Below are 21,380 nucleotides of genomic sequence, written 5' to 3'. Positions count from 1 at the left end.
CAAAAAGCTTGGAACGAGTTCCGGGGACTAGACGTAGGCGGAGAGGCCGAACCAGGATAAGTCTGCTGAGTAATATCTTTCTAACCCTTAAACTCCTTTAATATATATTGCTTGCTATGAAAACTGACTAAGTAAAGAGCTCACGCTGAGTTAAGTTTACTAAGAAGCTGAGTTCAGGAATAGACTCGAAGTGCTATTTCCTGACTCAAGTAAAGAAGCAGACTTAGTCACAAGTTGACTAAGCTTGTGTCTTGAATCTACTCAGTGACGCTGTGTAAACCTTTTCATAGGAAAAGAAGTCAGCCTTAACGGACAAAATTTTAAATAGTTCCTACCCCCCCCCTTGGAACTAACTTGTCACGTTATAAGGGACCAACACTTATAACTTATGTGTCTTGTAGTCTAAAAGTTTTCCGTTGTAGAAGGATAGGCTCTTCTATCTTGAGTCGTGCTTCTTCTGACTTCTGGTAAAGCAGACCTGCAGGCTACCAACTTTCCATCTTAGTTATATGAAGAGAGACGTTGAGAGGACAATGCTTCTGTAGTTTGTACTTGTTTCTAGAATAGAAAAAGGCGTGATGTGACAGAGTTAATGTCTGCTTGTCTGTCTCCTTTGCTTCTGGACTTCTAGTTAGTTTGGGTTTCTCAATTTGGTTCCAGAATTAAGCTTTGGGCCTTTGTCTTCTTTAAGGCATTTTATATTTTTCTTGATTTAATGCTTAAGTATAGAATCACTTAACAAACTTGTTAGTATAAATCAAACTTAATTTTGTTGAAACACAATTTTCCATAGAGTTTTTGAATATGGCAAAAATAAGTTAATCAGAACCCTAAGTAAACAAACTAAGGCTCAAATTGATTTATTCACTAATCTTGTTTGTTGAGTGTACTAAACTACGTGTTGGGGTTTAGTGTCCTATAGACAATTGTTCTAGGATACAAACTCAATGTAAATGAATTGTTCTTTATATCATTTGTTTTAATGAGATATATGTTTTATAACTATATAAAGGCAATCCCTTTTAAACACTAAATAAAGTCTAATAAAAGGAAATCCGTAAGTTTATTTAAAGTGATTATAAAGTGTTCATACAAGCATGAAGTGAGACAAAACTTTATAATAAACTAATAAACTTAAAACCACCCCAAGTCAAGTGATATGTTTAGGATTGATATATCACTGTTGAGACTTGTATGTAACAATGTCTTCTGTCCGACAGAAAGCTGATCTCACAAGCTTCATATATATAGATATCTGGACAGTTACATAGATCCGATGAAAAGTTGTTCATTAGGATTGGGGATCCGATTTGAGATAACAGGATGGGTAGATTCATCCTTGTCACCTGTTCATCTCATTGGTATTAATAGGTATAACTAATCCTCAGTCTCAAAGGAATATTAATTGGTATTCTGGATTACGGAATGTGACGCTTTGACTCTGGTGTAACACGATCCTTAACAGAGATGACTCTGGGGTGTGAACAGTAGACGTTGGGTATCACAAGAAGTGATTGCGGGATCGTTATATATTGGATTGAGCATTTATCACTCCCGATAAATAGGAGATACATCCATGGATCGCTTGTGGAAGACTCGACTCTAAATCCTTGCAAGGTGATAGCTTAAGATTTGAAATACAAATTTCACTTAACCTATCTTTTTGAGTTGACTCGGCCTGTATAAGTAAAACGAACGTCTCGCTATATGTGACTTGACATCACCCATAGTCATAAGATTCAGTTCAAGGATGTAGTTGATAAAGGATCGAATTATACTGTAACTAATACGGAAAGGTTAACGACAGAATCAACCTGTCTTCTTATAGCTCTGGGGGAATGATTACGGACTTGCTAATTACATACTCTGTACATCATTCCGTTATGCAAAGATTAAATATAATTCTTTGAAAATTAATTTAATAACGTTGCATACGGCTAGAAGCAATAAGAACCTAATGGGTCACATATAAGACTTAGAACCTAAAAGAGAGATAGATGTTAATTAATTGATGGAAGCCCAATTGAGCCCAATAAGGCCCATAGACCAAGGGGGGGGGGTCGAAATTCATGTAATTAAATATATGAATAATTAATTTGATTTTGTTATTCCTAATTAGATTAAGATTATGAATTAAATTAATTAAGAGATAAATAAGTTAGGAGTTTTAATTAGATTAAAATACTCATATTATTATCCAATAAGGTTATTATTATTATCCTTAATATATTAGATATATAATGAGATAATAATTAGGAATTCTATTCCGAATTGAATTCCTATTCAATAACCTAATTCTATCTAACTAGGGATTAGATACAAGAGATTATAAATACCCCCCTAGTGATTTTCGAAATCCCCAAGTGCATTCCCTACTGAGATTTTCGAAATCCCTATAGTGAGAGAGAGAGAAAATTCGACACCCCTAGTTCGAGGATGAGATTTCTCTACGGCTTCCTTTGATCAATTGATTTCATCTATTTCTTTTATCCTTGATCTTGTGTTGATTAGTTAGAGGCAATCTACTTTGGTTGCTATTCAACGGTTGATTCTAAATTAATCTTCTCGTGTTTTATTTCGTGTTTGGGAACTCGGAGAAGAGTTGTGGGCACTTCATTAACAACGGTAGATTGATCATCAAGAGGTAATTCTTCGTATCCCTCTTTATATGAAATAACGGTTAACGGATCTTGTGGTTTATGGAAATAGGTTAAAAAATTTATATTTCCGCTGCTATACCTTAGCCTAATTTCCAACACTAAGTTGTACCAAGGTAAAATAGAAAAGGTATGAGATGAATAAAGCTTCATTCCTTGTCTAGAAGACTGTATTCAGATCCGGAGTTCGCAAAACAGAGGGGATAAACAGCTAGCATACTTAGTCCCAAGGATTGATCTAAAAGCATGAGCAATACAGTGGGCACGTCAGGTCAACGTATCTCTGCCATAACCACAGACGGAAAAGGTGGCAGAATTACACGGCCCAAGATTGAAGTTGTGGACGTGTGGCATACCTTTTTGCCTACCAGACAAAAAGATGTCAGGAGCGGACAAAACAACCTCTGTTCTATCAGAACGATAACTTCAAGTGCAAACGGATCTTTTGATTTCATCTGCCTATAAATAGAAGCTCACAAGCTCCACTTGAAGTTGACGAAATCCAAAAGCTCTCATGCAAAATCAATCTTCAAAAGCAATATTCAACCATTCAAGCATTCTTCTTATTTTCATTCGTCCAAGGATATTATTTAGATCTTTATTATAATTCTTATAAAAAGAAAAACCATTGTTCATAATATTTTTCATCGGAAGCTCTGTTGTTTGCTTCGGTAATAGGCAAACAATAGAAGTATACATAGTTGAGTGATTGTAGAGGATGGTACTTTATAGAGGCTCTATCTATGTGTATAAGGTTTGTGCTCTACCTTTGAAAGAATGCTCTAGTGGATTAAAGCCCCAAAAAAGGTATTCTAAGGACTGGACGTAGGCTGGAGGCCGAACTAGGATAAGACTGTTGAGTAACTATTTTCTAATCTCTGACCTACTGCTTCTGATTATTTACATGATATAACTAATCTTACATAAAGTCGTGTATCTACTTCTGTCTCATTGTTTATTTATTTAAGTAGTGCATTGTATTCCATCATCTGTTAAACTTAACATCAAGCTCAGAAGGCAATAATTGTGATCAGAACCATAAGGATAAACAGGTTCCTCTGTCTACCTTAAGCCAGCCTCTAATTCCAACTATTGTGCACTCTGTGAATCTTGTGCTAACTAAGCAAGAATCTTAAAACGGTAAAATTACCTAATAGTTCCATTCACCCCTCACCCCCCCCCCCCCGCGCGCTTGGAACTAATACTATCTCACCGGGGACCAACAAATTTAATTCTTGAATTTGAATATTTGTGTGGATCTAATTTTCTTATTAATTTATTTTTGTGAGAATAAAAAACTCTTGGAAATTGTGTTTCAACACACTTCTCTTTCCTTATTTTATTATATGAATAAACTTTTCATCTTCTTTCATCCTATATTCTTTATAAATCTATTATTCACTTATTTGAAATAAAAATTGGCACTCGACAAAGACATTCACATAGATACCTCTTCCCATTCCCCTTTCAAATCTATTCATTTTGCACTGCAGATCTTATAAGTTTAATGCTCACAAAAAGTTATTTTAATTTATTATAGATATATAATAGTTGAAACAAAAAGTTGATATGAGAATTCCACGTAACCAAATTATATGATGTGTAAAAAAAACCCATATTTTTGCTTTAATTAAAAAAAATGTAAAAACTCTTTGCCCACCCCATCTCCTCAGTTTCCTATTCTATTTCCTCTTTAAATTCATTATTAACTATTCCTTTTATTAGAGAATATATTAGTTAGTTGTAGATAACTCTGTATCACAACAGTCAGTTCTTTATTTCTAAGCTAGTATCTATATTTAGTCTTTCAATACAACGTAAACTGTACTCTGTATAAATAGACATTTTGTTATCAATAACAATTACGGAACAATCCTATTTGTTAACTAACTAATATATTCACTAATACCTTTGTCCACTCCTTTTTCCTTATCAATTTGTTATCTCAATAAACCTTTCGTTTTCCTTCATCTTCTTTCTTTTATAAACCTATTACTCACTTATGTGAAACAGAAATTGGTAGTTGGTAAGAACACTCACATTGATATCCTTTCCCATATTTTTGATTTTTCCCTTCAGATCTTATAAGGTTGGCGCTTATAAAAGGTTGTTTTAATTTCTCATTTCTTATATGGGTTTTCATTTTATTACTGAAGTTTATTTGGAGGATTCATGTGTGTTGTATATAGTGTTTGATTTCAAGTTTTTAGATATTGATTTTGGATCACGTTTATGTCTTCCCTAAAAACAAGGAGAAGTTGATCTTCTATCTCAGAGGTGTTTGATTCATGACTTTTTTTTTTGTTCACTGGCATATGTTAAATTTGGATGTATTTTATTATAAATTTGGATGTTCACTGGCATATGAAAAATGGATTTATATTATAGCACAAGTGTTATATATTATCTTTCTTATGATTTTAATTTTATATAACATTTTCATGTATACTTCATGGATTTGAATGATAGGCTACTGAACAGATGAACAAATAACTAAGGAATTATTGGTTTTTGAACTTTTATATATGTAAGGAATATAGAGTTGAAACTAGCTTTAATCCTGTGCAATGCACGGGTTTTTCATTATATACTCTCAAATATAGGAATCATTTAGTATTATTAAGGTTTTTTTATTAAGAAATATTTTGAAAATTACATTTTCACTACAAATTTTTCATTACAAATCAAAAATTTCAGCCTTTTATTTTTGCAATTATTTATACCATTTTGTGTTGTAATATTGTAAAATTGGGAGTGATTTTTTCCTTTTCCAAGTCCAGAACATGGAGTTGCATGAAATGATTACCTAAAAATTTAAGAGATTCTGGCTAATGGAGTTGAGAAAAGTTAGTGGTCATGAAGGTCATTATGCTTAAGGATTAACATTTAATTTTAATCAAAATGTTTAAAGTTATATTTAAAGCCCCGATGATGCAAGAAAATAGTTGAATATCAAATACTAAATTCAATATATTTTTCTATAAGCCAACTCTCAATATAATCAGAGATGATTTTCAATTCTCATATAACAGAATTCAACTTTTTTCTTTCTTTCAATTTTTTCTTAAAACGGAGTTCCCAAACACACTGAAAATGTTAAGAAACCCGGGTTAGGTAACCCATAAATACATAGGGATGTCTAGTTGTAGCATTATCTATCTTGAAACAACAGCATTTGCAGCATTGGACCTTTCCAGAAGCAGCAAAGACTAAAGCACGAATTAGACAGCGTCTGCTAGAGGAGATTGAAGCCTTTCTCTACCAACAAAAGGGAATAAATCAAAATCACCATCCAACTATTTTAATGCTAACATCAACCTCCCTCAAGCATCTTATAATTAGAAGCCCGTAGTTGGCACCATGTTCGATCTTTTCATTTTCTTCACGTATATGATTAGGAAAAGAGGGCGAGCCTTGGCGCAACGGTAAAACGTTGTTGTCGTGTGACCAGAGGTCACGGGTTCGAGTCTTAGGGGCGGCCTCTTGCCAATTAAATTGGCAAGGGAAGGCTTGCCCCCAATACACCCTTGTGGTGGGACCCCTCCCCGGACCCTCGCTCAGCGGGGACGCGTAATGCGACCGGGCCGCCCTTTTTTTTTTTTTTTTATATGATTAGGAAACTGAGTAAGAGGAAGATCATTAAATATTCACAAAAAGAGCAAGAGGAATTAATAATACCAGGAAAGGAAACAATCGGTTTCTTCGAGAACTCTCTTGATTAAACAATGGATCTCCTTGTGATTAAACATCAAAGCCATGGATTGTTTACCAGTGTGAGATTAAGAATATTATAGTTCACACATAAACTATTCCTTTGTATGGTTCCCTAATATGAATTTAAGGATTTTCATGCGGATGAAAATTTATAACTAAACCTTGGAATTTTTCCATTCTGTCGAAATCAATTAAACCCAAGAAACTGAATGTAGACTTCACATCTGAACCTGCCAAATGAAAATTTGATATGGTTAAAAATCAAAATGTAGAACCCCTGAACTATATGAATATGGCCTCTTTAAATTAAAAGAGGAAAAGCTGAAAAGAAAGAACATCAAGAACAAAGCCAAAAACATACCTAAGATCAATTTTGAAGCAAAAATCAACCTGCGAAAATAGAAATAAATAATGTCAGATTATATGAAAGACACAACGCAAACCATATAGCTACTCCTCAAGGACAGAAATCTCCAAAATTAACTATTAGGCAATAGATAAGCCTCATTATAATCCACTAAAAAATGTAGATTGCCGATTGCAAACCATGGAAAATAAGGATGAAAGAAAATGCAGCGAAGGAGGTGTAACCAAATTATGAACACAAATATAATTACGACCAGAAATGTCAAGATGAAAATAAGAATCAGTTTACAGAGAATCTAATCGTGCAGAATGAGGAAGTAGAAAGAAATCATAGAGAAACAGAACTGAATCACAATAGCAATTAACAGTGTGGAGAGTGGAAACTGTCTATAATAAACGTAACAAATAAATTCAGAAAACTCAGCAGTAAAAACTTAAACAATTAAACTAAAAGGGATACATAAATCTAAATCAAATTGATCAAAGGAGAACTAATCAGCCTTCAAATTCCATGTATATAGGAGTTATTCCATTTCTTATTAGAATTAAGACATAATTGTAAAGAAAATTAACTAAGATAGAGCCACATATACACTCTTTAAAAAGTCTAAACATAAAATGCACATGTTTTCTATTCCTAACCATATTTTTCTATTTTCTGGAAAGTTCACCAGATGAAAAAAATCCATTGTGTGAACATAAAAAGAAAATCATTACACACTAATCAAATTATTTTCTAACTTCGTCCCTATTTTCCACTTTTCTAAGCAAACACTCAAATTGAGGAGAGAAAAACGATTAAGGAATATAGAAAAATGAAAAGAAATTGTATGCAACCACTTTTTCCATGCCTAGGAAACCAAATTACTTGCATCAAATGACTCATTACCTATAAATTAGACCAGATGTTGAAAGCTTGAGCCATTTGCAAGAGATGCAACAGAAAAATGAAAACTGAAAAGTGAAATAGAGAGCAGCATTTGAAGAGTTAGAATAGGAAAATAAAAAGAGAAATTAAGAATACATACCTGAAATTCATATGAATTACGACTAAGTATTCATTACCTAAAATAAATAAAAGGAAATGCAATATCCTTCTTGTGAAAGGCATATCTAAAACTCATAATGAATTTTAATCTAATCTGAATGTTGCAGCTGAAAGAATCCATTCAGAAACCTAAAATCCCAAATTGACCAATGGAGGAAAAACCATGTAAAATCGGTAAAAATAGACTGTAAGAAAATAAACCAAAAGGTATTTTTGTATTACCTTAAATTTCAAAGTCTCTTAACAGTATAATCACCACGAACTATCAAAGAAAAAAAAATAAGAGCATCAATTTGCTGAAGAAAAAATTTAAACCCAGAAAAAATTAAACCCAAAAGCATCAATTAGCGCTGCAAATGTTTACCTCTTCGTTGGAAAATTGTTTGTTTGCCATTCTTTCTTTATCTCCAAACACTATCAAAGAAAAAGATAACAACATCAATTAGATGAAAATGAAATTAGATGAAGAAAAAATTACCCAAAGAATCGATTAGATGAAGAAAACTACATGCAAATGAAAATGAAGAAAACGAAAAAGATAAGTCAATTTGTAAATCTGTCGTAAATAATACATGCTTCGAGGATATATTTTCACAGAATTTTCTATTGGAGCAAACCAACCAATCAGTTTGAACTTGAGATGCAGTTGAAATTAGAAGCAAAATTAATGATCTTGAACTTGAAATCTGAATATGCAGTACGAAGCAAGAAGCAAAATATATGTAAAAAGTAACTTAAGAAACTCACCGATCAAAGACAAAAGTAATCTAAACGACCTAAACAAAGCCAATCAAAAAAGAAAACGAAGCTAGAAAGAGAAAGAGAAAAGAGGAGTAAACAAAGATCAGAGAAATAAAAAATGAAAGTACTATTTATTCTTATGATTTTGAGTATGCAAACAAACTGGTGAGCAACTGTGTTTATCATTCTCATGGGTTGAAGTATCAGCCATGTTATCCACATTATGACCTTCAATGTCAGCACCAGTATTTTCATTAGGTTCATATTCACCACAAGATGAAGTCACTGTCATCACACTTTCAGAAGTTGAAGGCGAAGCTGGAGCCATTTCCTTTGTTTTGACCTTTTTTATCTTTTCATCTGGCTTAAGCTTCAATTTACAGACAACAAAATTTCCCTACACGTATTGTTGCATAAATAATCAAAATCATGTATAAAAATGTCAAAAGCACATCCATACATGATAGAAAACCATTATGTTAAGTAACATAGCTGGAGTGTCAAGTGAGCTTTACATTTTTTCAGGCTGATTTACTAGAGATAAGAACCTCAAGCTTTATGCTGAGTTTATGGTATTATATACCACAATAATAGGCTGACTTACATATTTATGATCATAGTTGTGTTTAAGGACTTAAGGCAAGTGATAACAAGCCAAATTATTCTTGAATAAGGAATAAGGGAAAATTAATAGAAATAATGGCAAACCATTATTCCTTCTAAAAGAGATATTTATACATGATTAATGTGGAATTAATGATAATTAATGCAGGGGAGAATATACAAATAATGAGGAAAAGGAAGGAGTCTCTAGCATTATGCCACGTCACGTGGACCATGGCGAGATACGCCATAACGAGATACGCCCGATGAGAGCGAGTAGCGGAGACCCACCATAGCACTCAAGGAGAGCGTACATACGCCTTGACGGATCAAAGAATACGAAAAGGGATATTCATCTTACTGACAGAATATTATCCCAAGGACCAAAAGGGATATTCACCTTGAGAACGCCACAAGAAGAACCAGATGGCGGATCTCCACGGTTCAGCTCAGTGAGATCCGCTGGCGAACCTATGAGGCGAATCTCCTCTTTCACCTGATTCATCACAGTAACGGCTAACCGCCGACTCGGCCATAAAGACCATTAATGAGCTATCAATTAGCTAACCGCCAGGTTAAAGGTAACCAGTAACCGCCAGCTTAAAGGTAACCAGTAACCGCCATTAATGGAGCATTAATGGAGACCTTCTAGTTGCTGAAGGTTACGACTTCCTAGCTATATATAGCCTACATCCCTAGGCTATCAAGGTACACTTTTACTTACCCTTTGTCAATTCAGTTTGCTCTCTTGTTCTTCCTTACTGACTTTGGCATCGGAGCTTCCCCCCGTCGAACCCAACGACGCCCCCACAGGGACGGAAGACAATCGGAAATTCTCCACTAGTTATCAATTGGTGCGGTGAAGGTGGATCTCTAACAAACAGAAGATCACAAAATCTTGATTGTATAGAGTTTCACAAAGAACAAAACAATGGAGTCAACGGAATAGAAATCACAATCTCAAACTTTGGCTCAATCAGTATAACAAATCTATCCAAATATACAGTTCTCCATATATTGGTGGGAAAGAGTTTTCTACATTAAATCTGGAATTTTATGATGAAAAAGATAAGTTTCCTCCCCTTTCTTATTCCATTTTTAATTAAAGAAAATTGAGATCCCTCACTCTTATAAAATGCTATGAATATCATTACATGTTATTATGATAAATCTAATAAACTGTGAAAGATGAAGTCATAGACACAAATCTTTCATTAAATCTTGCATGCTTACTATGCCCTCATATTTTTATGCATGACAAGTGTAATATGATATTATCATTGAATTAGTACAAACGCATGTATAAGACCCGTAATCTTGGGATTTACAAAAAAAAATCATCCATTTAATGTGACTTTGTCATTTGATATTAAAATATCATAAAAGGGCTCATGTAATTACAAATGATTTAGATCTGATCGGTCTTTTGGATGAACATGCATATAACTATTAGAAGAAATTACAAAAAAATCATATTTGGTTTTTCCTTGTACAATTCACCATCTATATATGGCTTTTCTCCTATATAGTACTTTTAATATCAGAAATTCATATTTTTTAATATTGTTTTGTCAAACAGTTATTTCATTCCCTTTTTTACAAGGATGTGTCTATTCATATAAAAACTGTTTATTTGACATTGTTAGAATTTCTGTTACCAACACAAGGGACTTGAAAATATTGAGTCTATTTGTAATTATCCTGTAGTTGCCCCTAACTATTAAGGCCATTATGGGCTGATGAATTACCAAATTGGATAAACAAAACTTTCATGTCCTGAGCTAACTACAAAATAGTGCAAGTGTCGGTTTCGGATCAGAACATTAATTTATGCAAAATTCTTAAGATATACATGAGAATTCCTTAAAGATTGGAGGAGAATCATGGTACATGTATTTTCTTCTAAAATTACCCTTTCTCTTCTATTTTATTCGTACAAATGAAATGATATAAGAGTAATTTTATATATAACTATATTATTAAATCATCACTTACCTTTCTTTAATTACACCTCATTCAAATGAGGCTTTAATGATCTCTGAATGCCATTAATGTATGGATGCACAATATTAATTGCAAGTAAATAGCAACTATGTAAGATATCTTACCCAGTATAGAATGTCATAACTTTTATAACGTTTAAAATAAATATGCTATTGTAGACACCGAGTCGGAGGACCTGTGACGAAAACCTGGAAACAAGACGGTTGAAGCGACTGATTCCGGAATTTTGAAAAACAAAAAATAATAATTACGTAATAAGGATGGAAGAGTTACGGCGGGTCGCTGTTGTTGATCAGATGGCTCGCGAATGCTTAGCGGCATGGTGCGAGTGCTTAGCGGCGGCCGGCGCGCGTTCGACGACAGTCGGACGCCCGCTCGACGACGCAAAGCGCGCGCTCGACGTCCGTCGGACGCACGCATCCAACCACGAATGGCACGCGCTCGGCATTCGAGCGATGCACGGGCCCGGCGGCACGGAACGCGCGCTCGTCGGCCATGAGGCGTGTGCGTCCGGTAGCGCGGAACGCACGTTCGGCGGTCACGACGCGTGGGCGCCCGACGGCGCGAGACGCGCCCCGGCGGCCGTTGGGCGAGCGCCCAACCACGTCGGGCGGACGCCCAACGATCGTTGGGCGAACGCCCAACGGCAGTTGGGCGCGCGGCCAACCTTGCGTTGGGCCCTCGCCCAACGCTGTTGGGCGATCGCCCAACAATTGTTGGGCGGCCGCCCAACAATGTTGGGCGGTAGCCCAACGGAGGGTTGGGCGGCCGCCCAACATGCCATGGGTGGCCGCCCAACCCCCTTGGGCGACGCCCGATTTTACTCGGGCGTCGCCCATTTTTCCGGGGATCCGTTTGCCTATAAAAGGCATGGATCCCCATGCATTTAGAGGAGGGAATTTTTGGAGCTTTCTCACTCTAAACATTTTTAGAGAGAGAAAGTCAATTTTTTGGAGAAAATATTTTTTTTCCAAAAAAATCCAAATTTTCCAAAGTTATATTTTTATTAAAAAAACACAAAAAACCGGAAAATCACGACTCGTGGAATCAATCGGCTTTGACTGTCAGATACCGAATTTAAGGTATTATCCGAGGACTAGACTCTTTTATTTTATTTAATTTATTTTCTTCTTCTATTTATTTTTATGTTATAGTTTTTATTTATTTAGTTATTCATTTATTTTATCACGTTTTATTTAATTAGCGTATTTATTTAAATTTTGTCTCGTGTTGAACAAAATTTGGTTTTGTTTTAAAATAAAAAACCTCGTTTTGATATCCCAATACGAACCATGATCCGATAAAAAGGTAGTTCGGGTATTGAAAACGTTGTAATTATAAGCTTTTAATTTAAAGAAATTTCCAAATAATGTTTTAAAAATAAAAACGTCGTTTTAGGAACTTCCGTTATTGACTATGATCCATTTTTGGTAGTTCGAAAATCCAAAACGATTGAATTAGACTTAATTTAAAGCTTTTGAATAAATCTGGAAACAATTGGAGTGCTGCTGTAATTTTCCTTTTCTGTCACTAATTGCTGTTTACCGACGGATTTTCCGTCGGTAAATCTGCCAAAACGTAAAAAAATGCCATTTCAGTCCTTTTTTCTTAACTTTTAAGCTTTCAATCCCTTATGTATATATATATAGTTATGTAATATATGTGTTTCAAACTATTTTAGATGTTTAGTGTATATAATTATTTAGGATGTTTGTATATCATTTTTTGTTCAATTTTTAAAACATAAGTATATGTATATATATATATTCTCTTTTTTATTCATTTGAGTTATATTAGATTCTGTTTTAAAGGGTTATTTATTTGGGCATTTTGGGAACTAATTAGTAAAATATTAGTATATGGATATATGTTATTTTTGGTATTTAAAACTATGTTAGTTATGTATATATATAGTTTTGGGATATTTGGGTTATGTTATTGTTTATTATATGAAACTATTTTGGATAAATGTTATTTTCTTATCTAATGAGATTTATTTACCATTTCCACCTCTTTAAAGTATAAATGTATTATATCTAGTATTTTCATATATGCATTATATAGTTTCTTTTTATTAACTTTTATTTTCATATTCTCTTTTTGATTTGAATGTATATATATATGCTTAAATTATTTTCTTTATTCTTTTGGACCATTTATGGGTCCATGTTTCAAATGGGCTTTATTTGATTATGAATCTTGCTTTAAATGGGTTTATTATTGTAATTATAATAGGTAGAGAGTCCATTAAATAAGATGGGAGAATAAATCAAAAGAAAGAGAGTTTTCAATTTGATTATTTAAACTAATGAATTTTTAGAGGTTCCTAATGTAAATAAATGGAATCGTCCTTTGTTAATATTTCAAATCGTTTCCAAAACACCACGTTTTAAAACCTTAATCCGTTCCAAAGGCGGATTAAGTGAACATTGTAATTAAAATCGTTTTCTTTGTGAATAATAGAGTTTTTGAATCATTTTCTTAAAGGATTTGTACAAAATAAAATTGACTTGTATGTTTAACCACGTTTTGTTATTAAAAGGTTTTTATCTTAATGTTTTCAAATACTCGAGTCGTTCCAACGGCGATTCGGGTAAACTTCATCAAACGGGGTTTTAAAACGCACCTAAATCGTTCCAACGGCGATTAAGGTGCGAACCATGTAAACAAACTCGTTTTGGGGAAATAAGTTAGTATAGAATAAACACACAGCATGACATTTAAATAAAGTTGTAAATGAATCACTTCTTCCTTCCCCCTTCTCTGTGTATGTATAACATAAATGGGTGATTCTTTACTAATGTGGCTTTTCAATAATATATGCTCAAAACGGTTTCTAAAAAGAGAAAGAAAAGGTTTCAAATGAATTTTAAACTTAAAGAAGTATACGATTAGTCCGTTATCGCCTAACATGCTGAGTAGGAGGCCAGTGGTTCATAACCGGGCGATGTCGGGGTGCCTAGTAGCCTTTCTCCGGAAAGGAGCTAGCCTTCTCGGCTCGTACCTAAGTTTCCCGAACCCACACCGGTCTCCCGCAAGGGATCGGTGTTCATTTTCCCATTCGTGGGTGGCGACTCTTCCATATCTCCGAGCTCCGGTCCTGCCGAGCAGCTTGATTCCACGATTGGTTGCTTTCGGCGCCAATCACCGCTTACGTCGCCATGAGGTGTCCACCCCCCGGTCCGCCCGGGAGATTAGGCCGCGGCACCTCGTCTAACAAGTGGCGACTCTGCTGGGGAAGCGAGAAATTTGATTCCGGAAGGCGTGTATTAAGCCCTTAACGGGGACGGATCGTATTACTTCTTTTCGTATGCATTCATGTGCATTATTGCAAACCTTTTGGGTAATTTCCGCGAAACCTCTAGCGAGAGTCCATTCGTCGCTCGAAAGAGGCTAGTGTAAGTTCCCCCTTACAGTAAGGCGCCAAAGGGTCCCCATCCATTTGTTAGGGGCGAATTTGTGCGGTCCTGTGAGGTCCCGCGGTCAGCCGTGTCAGCATATAGTAGCCTTAGAAGTTTCCATAGGATTACCCGTTACTATTTTTGATGTCATAAATGAATCAGTTCGTGTTTTCAAATCGCCATGATACGTGTCTAAATCCTAAAGTATGTAAAGAAAATGAAACGATGCGTTAATATATACTCTTGAATCGGCGTACTAATTACCCTAAAACATCGAAACGATTTAAACTAAAGACGACTTAGTCATCTCGTATGAATGAACATGTGCGGCCCGCCTTGTCCCTTTCGGTGTCCCGACGAAGGCACATGTTCAGGAAATGCGTTATGACGTAAGCACGTATTAGTATGAATTGGTTTGGTGTTAAGGATAGTTATATCTCGATTCAAAAGACTATATTAACAGTAGCTGTTATTCACATTCTTTAAATAAATTAGGATAGAATGAGATTATGACGAAACGAAAACGAAGAACATTTCTGTTTCGAATGACCCTGTTATAACGTAAAAAGTTTCGCACAAGTAGCCCGTCCCTTCCGAATAAAAGACGAGCTCTTACGTTATGCCTTGTGTCGTTCTTAAGAGAAATGGATGTGTCCGCAAAGGTGACTAAGAAAATAAAAGAAAAAGAAGAATGAACTAAACGACCAAAATCATTCCGAATCTACGACATATGTCAATCCCGAGAGTAGTTAAAGAAAATAAACCAATGCCGTTAAATACGTGCCTCGAACGAGTGTATACCCCGTTTAAAATCTCGAAGCCGAATTAAGCCAAACCATATAATTGCGCCATATGGACGAGCCTGCGGGTTTTGACTAACGACTCGATCATATCGACCGTTACCAAAACTGCAAGAAATATGGCCCGATATACGCGTTTGCTCGATTCGCGCCTAAAAGAAAGAAAACGGTGAAATCCTTATCTCGAACAAACACGCAATTCAACGAAATGTTCATTTTCTATAGCCACACTAAGGTGATATATTCCGTAGATTGGAAAAAGATTTGTTGCTAGCCGAAAGAGTACCGTGCGCTCAAACAAGACTCGTCGTCTTTTCACATAATAAAATGAGCAAACGGATCCTCAACGCTAAGAACAAACGCGTTACGCGATGAGTCCGTTCCCTAAAATAAAATCCAAAAGTGATCCCATCACTAAATAAACACGTGGTTACGTCTCTTGATAGATCCAAAAGATCCCGTTGTAATCCAAAATCGAGACACGAACCCACGCGAACAAAAGGGAACGAGTCATTGACAATAACGAACGATTGGACTAGAAGAATAACTCGTACCACGTCTAAAAACTGAGATGCGCTCAAAGGGAGTCAAAACCCGAATTAATGCGTCTCGCGAAAGGACAAAAGACAAGTTATTCCGAAAGGACAATCCAACTTGGTCGATTTCTTAGTCACTGAACGCTGATGCGTCGAAAATGAACTGTGTTGTATGGTGAATGATTTATTTTTCCGCAATAATCGACGGCATCACGCGTCCCCTGGACCGCAATGTGAGCCCCAAACCAAAATCCTAGGAAAGAGACCTGGACCAACGAGTGTGTGGAGGAATAAGGGTGGAAGAGAGATGTTGTGATACGTGTAAATAGAACTAACGTTTGTTCTTCTTATCTTATATACCCGTAAATAAATAAACGCACACACCATGAATCATGCATATAAAATCATGCATACATACTAATGGATACCGTTCGCGCAGACGTCATCATTAAGCGGTTGTGGTACCGAGAGAGCAGTCGGCTAGCCAGGCAGTTTGATCAGCTACGGGTTGACAGTTCTGAATCGGCAGTTGTGGCTTCGGAATCATCTTCGTCCGAGTATACTCAGTCTACAGCCAGTATGTCTGCGACCGATGAAAAAGTGGCCGGATTGGAAAACTCTGTGAACAACATCAACGAGCAGTTAGCAATAATAGCGGCCCAGATAGCTAAGCTGGCAATGAAAGATGATAAGAGTGGCAGCAAGCATGCTGAGAATGAGGTGAATGATGGACCTCGCTTTGGGAATGAGGATGACTATCAAGATTATATCCGGAAGCAGCTTGAGAAAGAGAAAGCTAAGGAAGAGGAGTGGAAACAACACATCACACAGGAAGTGCAGGACTTGCGCGGGGGAAGTTCCGGGAGTCAGGACTTTTATAACTTGAAGAATTGTTTATCGGCAGCAGCTTTGCCTTTGAAATTTCGGCTCCCCGACATGAAAAAGTTCGATGGAACTGGAGATCCCATCGCTCACATGAATCAGTATGTTGCTGTGATGAAGCACACGATCCTGACTGAGGATCAGGTCCTAGGGCTGTTTAACACCTACCTAGAGGGGGCTGCCCTCACATGGTTTCATGCATTGCCGATGGTAACAAAGAGGGATTGGAAGGAATTAGCGAAGTCATTCATCGCTCAGTATAGCTTTAACACCATGCTGGAGGTCACTTTGAAAGAGTTAGAGAGCACTAAGCAACAGACTGGGGAATCCTTTTCCGATTTTGTGAAAAGATGGAGGGCTAAGGCCGCAGTGATGAAACAAAAGCCGCTCGAGCAGGATCAGATCCGAATGGTGGTTGGCAACACTTTGCCATATATCAAGAATGAGTTGCGGTATATGCCATTTACTGATTTCAATCAGATGTATAGTTGTGCCTTGACTGTTGAAGGGGATGGAGAGCCGAAGAAAGCTTATACCAAGTGGACGAAGTCGGGATATAGTGCCGGAGGGCCTAGTTCGAGTACGGAATCCGCAGCAGTGAAAGTGGTTGATCTTAATGCTATTGAAAAGAGGCGGTTCGCCAAGTTCGATCAGACCTACGCGAAAGTTTTCGAGCGTCTGCAGAAAAAGGGATTGTTGAAAGCCCTTACCCCGTATAACAAAGCTCAACCTACTCCGCAGATACAGGCTAGAGGGTATTGTGAATTCCATAGCAGTTATGGGCATACAATTGAGAATTGTGAGAGGCTGAAACATGAAATCCAAGATTTAATTGAGGAGAAGAAGATAGCTGATCCTTCGTCAGCGAACCCTTCCGTTAGGCGCAATCCATTGCCTAATCATAGAGTGAGTACGATCGGAGTTGGTTTGACAGAAACTGTAGTGATGGAATCCTTCGAGGAGAATGTAGAGGAGTTGTTGGACTCCGATGAAAAGAGCAATGTGGGAAAGGGGCTGTATGTGTCCTTCCTGGGTGAAGAACAAGAGGATGAACCGATGGGGGAAGGCTCGGATGGTGGAGCACCGTATGATGAGGATAGTGCTGAAGAGACCGGAGAAGGGTCGTCTCGGACTATTGTGCCAGATTTGGGTTTGTTTAGTGGAGGAAGAGATCCCGAGGTGCACTTGCATGAATATATGCACGACATGTTTATTGAATCCTTCGGAGTAGATGAAATTGCTCAATGGTTCCACCACTCGCTGGTAGGCGAACCTTTGGAATGGTTCCATTCATTACCCGATTCTTGCAAGCATGATTGGGATCGGTTGTCGGATTTGTTTTTAGAAAAGTACCAAAGAGCTGAAGACAGAACTGCGGAGCGCTTTGCGATGCAGATTGGACCTATAAAGCGTCCGCTACCGAGGGTTAGTAAGTATAACGGCAATAAGGACCCTATGGAGCACCTTCACTTCTACTTGTCGGCTATGGCACCCTTGTGTTTTAAAGAGGAAGAGATCACTAGCTTGTTTTGCAATTCATTGATGGGTGAACCGTTAATGTGGTATATGTCGTTGCCGATGTATGTTAAGAACGATTGGGCGGCAATGACGAAAAGATTTATCAAGGAGTATACAGTATGGATGCTGGCAGAGCAAACCCCGGATTCTCCGTCTTATCAAACACCTGATGCGGTGTTAGCAATGCCTAGGTATGGTGGACACCAGGATCCTGTTGAGCACGCGAGGTTATTCCGCAATCATATGTATGACGCCGGATTTCCGCAGGGTGAGTTGCATGAACATTTTCCAAAAACCTTGATGGGTGAAGCCTTATTGTGGCATCAGGGTCTATCAGAGGAGGAAATGGGTCATTGGGTACCGCTTAGGAGTGCCTTTGTGGCAAGATATGAGATGTACATTCCGTGGATGGGATCCCTGAACGATCTGGATAGGATCAGGCAATTCCCCGAGGAACCGTTTGTGGATTATGCTAGAAGGTGGAGACACCGTTATGAGCAGTGTAATGAAACAATGAGTGATAAGGTGCAGCTTATGTGCATACAACGAGGTGCTATTCCGTTGGCCGCAAGAAGGATGAGCAGAGTGTCCCTCCGTGACTATGATGAGTTGATAGGTTGGGCTTTGTATGGATCGGCGGATCCCTTTTACTTGAATCCGAATGTCCCTCGCGTCATGGATCTAATGGTCGTGGACATTTGGAAGAGTTCTTCGGACGAGGAAGATGCCAATCAGAGGATTCCTATTAACATTTGGGACGAATCGGATGATGAGCCGGAAATCGCGGTAATGACGAGATCAGGTCGAGTGGCCGAGGGAAAGGCACCTATGGTAGAGACTGAGATAGGGGAAGGGTCGGCTCCTAAGCCCAATGACCAAGTTCTTGAGCAGTTGAAGAAGACACAAGCTAAGTCCACAGTCTGGGAAGTTTTATGTCATTCTAAGTACCATCGCGAGAACCTGATGAAAGAGTTGCAGAATCTGGTTATCTCCACCAATACTGAGCCGGCAGCGCTAGTAGGGGCAATTATGGCCCGAAAGAAGACTGAGATCACATTTACCGACTAGGATCTCCCAGAAGAGGGGAAGGCTCACAATAAGCCTCTGTACATCCGGGCAGAAATCAACGGGAAGAAGACTAGCTGTGTGATGGTCGATGATGGATCGGCTATTAATGTTTGTCCGTTGAAACTCTTGTCGAAGTTGGGAGTTGAGAGGGGAGACTTGACAGCCTCTGAAACTGTGATTAGAGCATATGATGACAGCCGTAGGCATATTGAAGGAGTCTTCAAGGCCAAGTTGAAAGTGGGGCCGCATGAAGAAGAAACTGAGTTCACAGTGCTGGATATCCCGGTAACCTTTGCCGTATTATTGGGACGCCCATGGTTCCATAAGTTGGGAGGTGTGCCCTCGACGCTCCATCAAATGATCAAATTCCCCTTCGGGGAAGAGATAGTGACAATCAGAGCTGAGAAGTTGAGCTCGGTGGCAGCATTGGGAATCGAGCCATAACTTTTCTCCGGGTTCCAAGTTTCCGGGATTTACGAGTCAAGCATGACCACCGATGTGGTGAAGATGATGAAGGGAGGTTTCATCCCAGGAATGGGCTTAGGAGCACACCATCAAGGGCTGCCAGAATTTCCGGACTTCAAGAGTCAGAAAACCCGGAGGGGTTTGGGATACGAGCAAGGAGGTCCGTCCAATGCAAGTAGTGAAGGAAAGGTGGGCCTAAGGAAGTACTTCGTGAGCGAGGGGCATGGGAAGGTCTATTCGGGAACCCCCGAGTCATGGACCAGCACAGAAGGGAAGATTCTGCCAGGGTTCGAAATCTTCAATGATGTTACTGACTGGGGCAAAGGAAAGGCAAGCTGCTTCATCGAGGAGATTATGATGTTAGACTTGAATGCCGAGGAGCAAATCATCACTGTTGAAGCAACTACAGGAGCGGTGGATGAGCCCAGTACCTCCAAAGCTTATGAGAAACCCGAGAACCCTGACGATGAAAATTGTATTACTGCTTTATTTGAATCTGACGATGTACTCGCCAACACTATCACTGAAATGAATTCTGATTTTACTTACTTGCTTGATGTTGATCGTGATCATTCCATGCATTCTCATTCATATAACATGCCCACATTTGAAATCAATATAATAGAAATGTCAACTTTCAATCTTGGCACGGATGAAAATCCTAAACTTATACAAATTGCTCAAGAATTAACTATTGAAGAGAGGAAAGAATTTGAGAGAATAATTAAAAAATACGAAATAGTGTTTGCTTGGACATACGAAGACATGCCTGGAATCGATCAATCAATCGTAACTCACCGTATTCCAACATATCCCGAAGCAAAGCCCGTAAAGCAGAAGCTCCGACGTATGAGACCAGAATGGGCAGATAAGATCAGAGAGGAGGTGAAGAAGCAGTTAGAAGCAGGATTCATCGAAGTGATCGACTATCCCCCTTGGGTCGCAAATGTGGTGCCAATTGCGAAGAAGGATGGCAAAGTGAGGATGTGCGTCGATTACAGAGATCTTAACAAGGCATGCCCCAAGGATGAGTTCGCATTGCCTCATATTGACGTATTGATCGACAGTGCATCGTCAAGCGTCTTACACACGAATGTGGATGGTTTCATGGGCTACATGCAAGTTCAGATGGCCGAAAAACACAAAGCAAAAATCTCGTTCACAACTGAGTGGGGGACGTACTGTTACAGGGTGATGCCATTTGGTTTGAAAAATGCCGGGGCAACTTACCAGCGAATGGCCACAGCACTGTTCCATGATATGATACACAAGGAGGTAGAAGTCTACGTGGACGATATGATGGTCAAATCAGAGACAAGAGAATGGCATTTTGCCGCGCTCGAGAAGTTTTTGGCCCGAATTGCAGAATTCAAGCTAAGGTTAAACCCGAAGAAGTGCTTTTCGGCGTTTCGTCGGGGAAAATCTTAGGCTATGTAATCGGAAATAAGGGAATCGAGGGGGATCCTGATAAAGTGAAGGCTATACAGGAAATGCCGGCATTGAAGAATGAGAAAGAAGTGAGAGGGTTTCTGGGGCAGGTTCAGTATATCAGTCGGTTCATAGCGAGACTCACCGCA

The sequence above is a fragment of the Euphorbia lathyris genome, chromosome 1 (assembly GCF_963576675.1).
Source record: "Euphorbia lathyris chromosome 1, ddEupLath1.1, whole genome shotgun sequence".
NCBI lineage: Eukaryota > Viridiplantae > Streptophyta > Magnoliopsida > Malpighiales > Euphorbiaceae > Euphorbia > Euphorbia lathyris.
Note: the sequence above shows the minus strand (reverse complement) of the source record.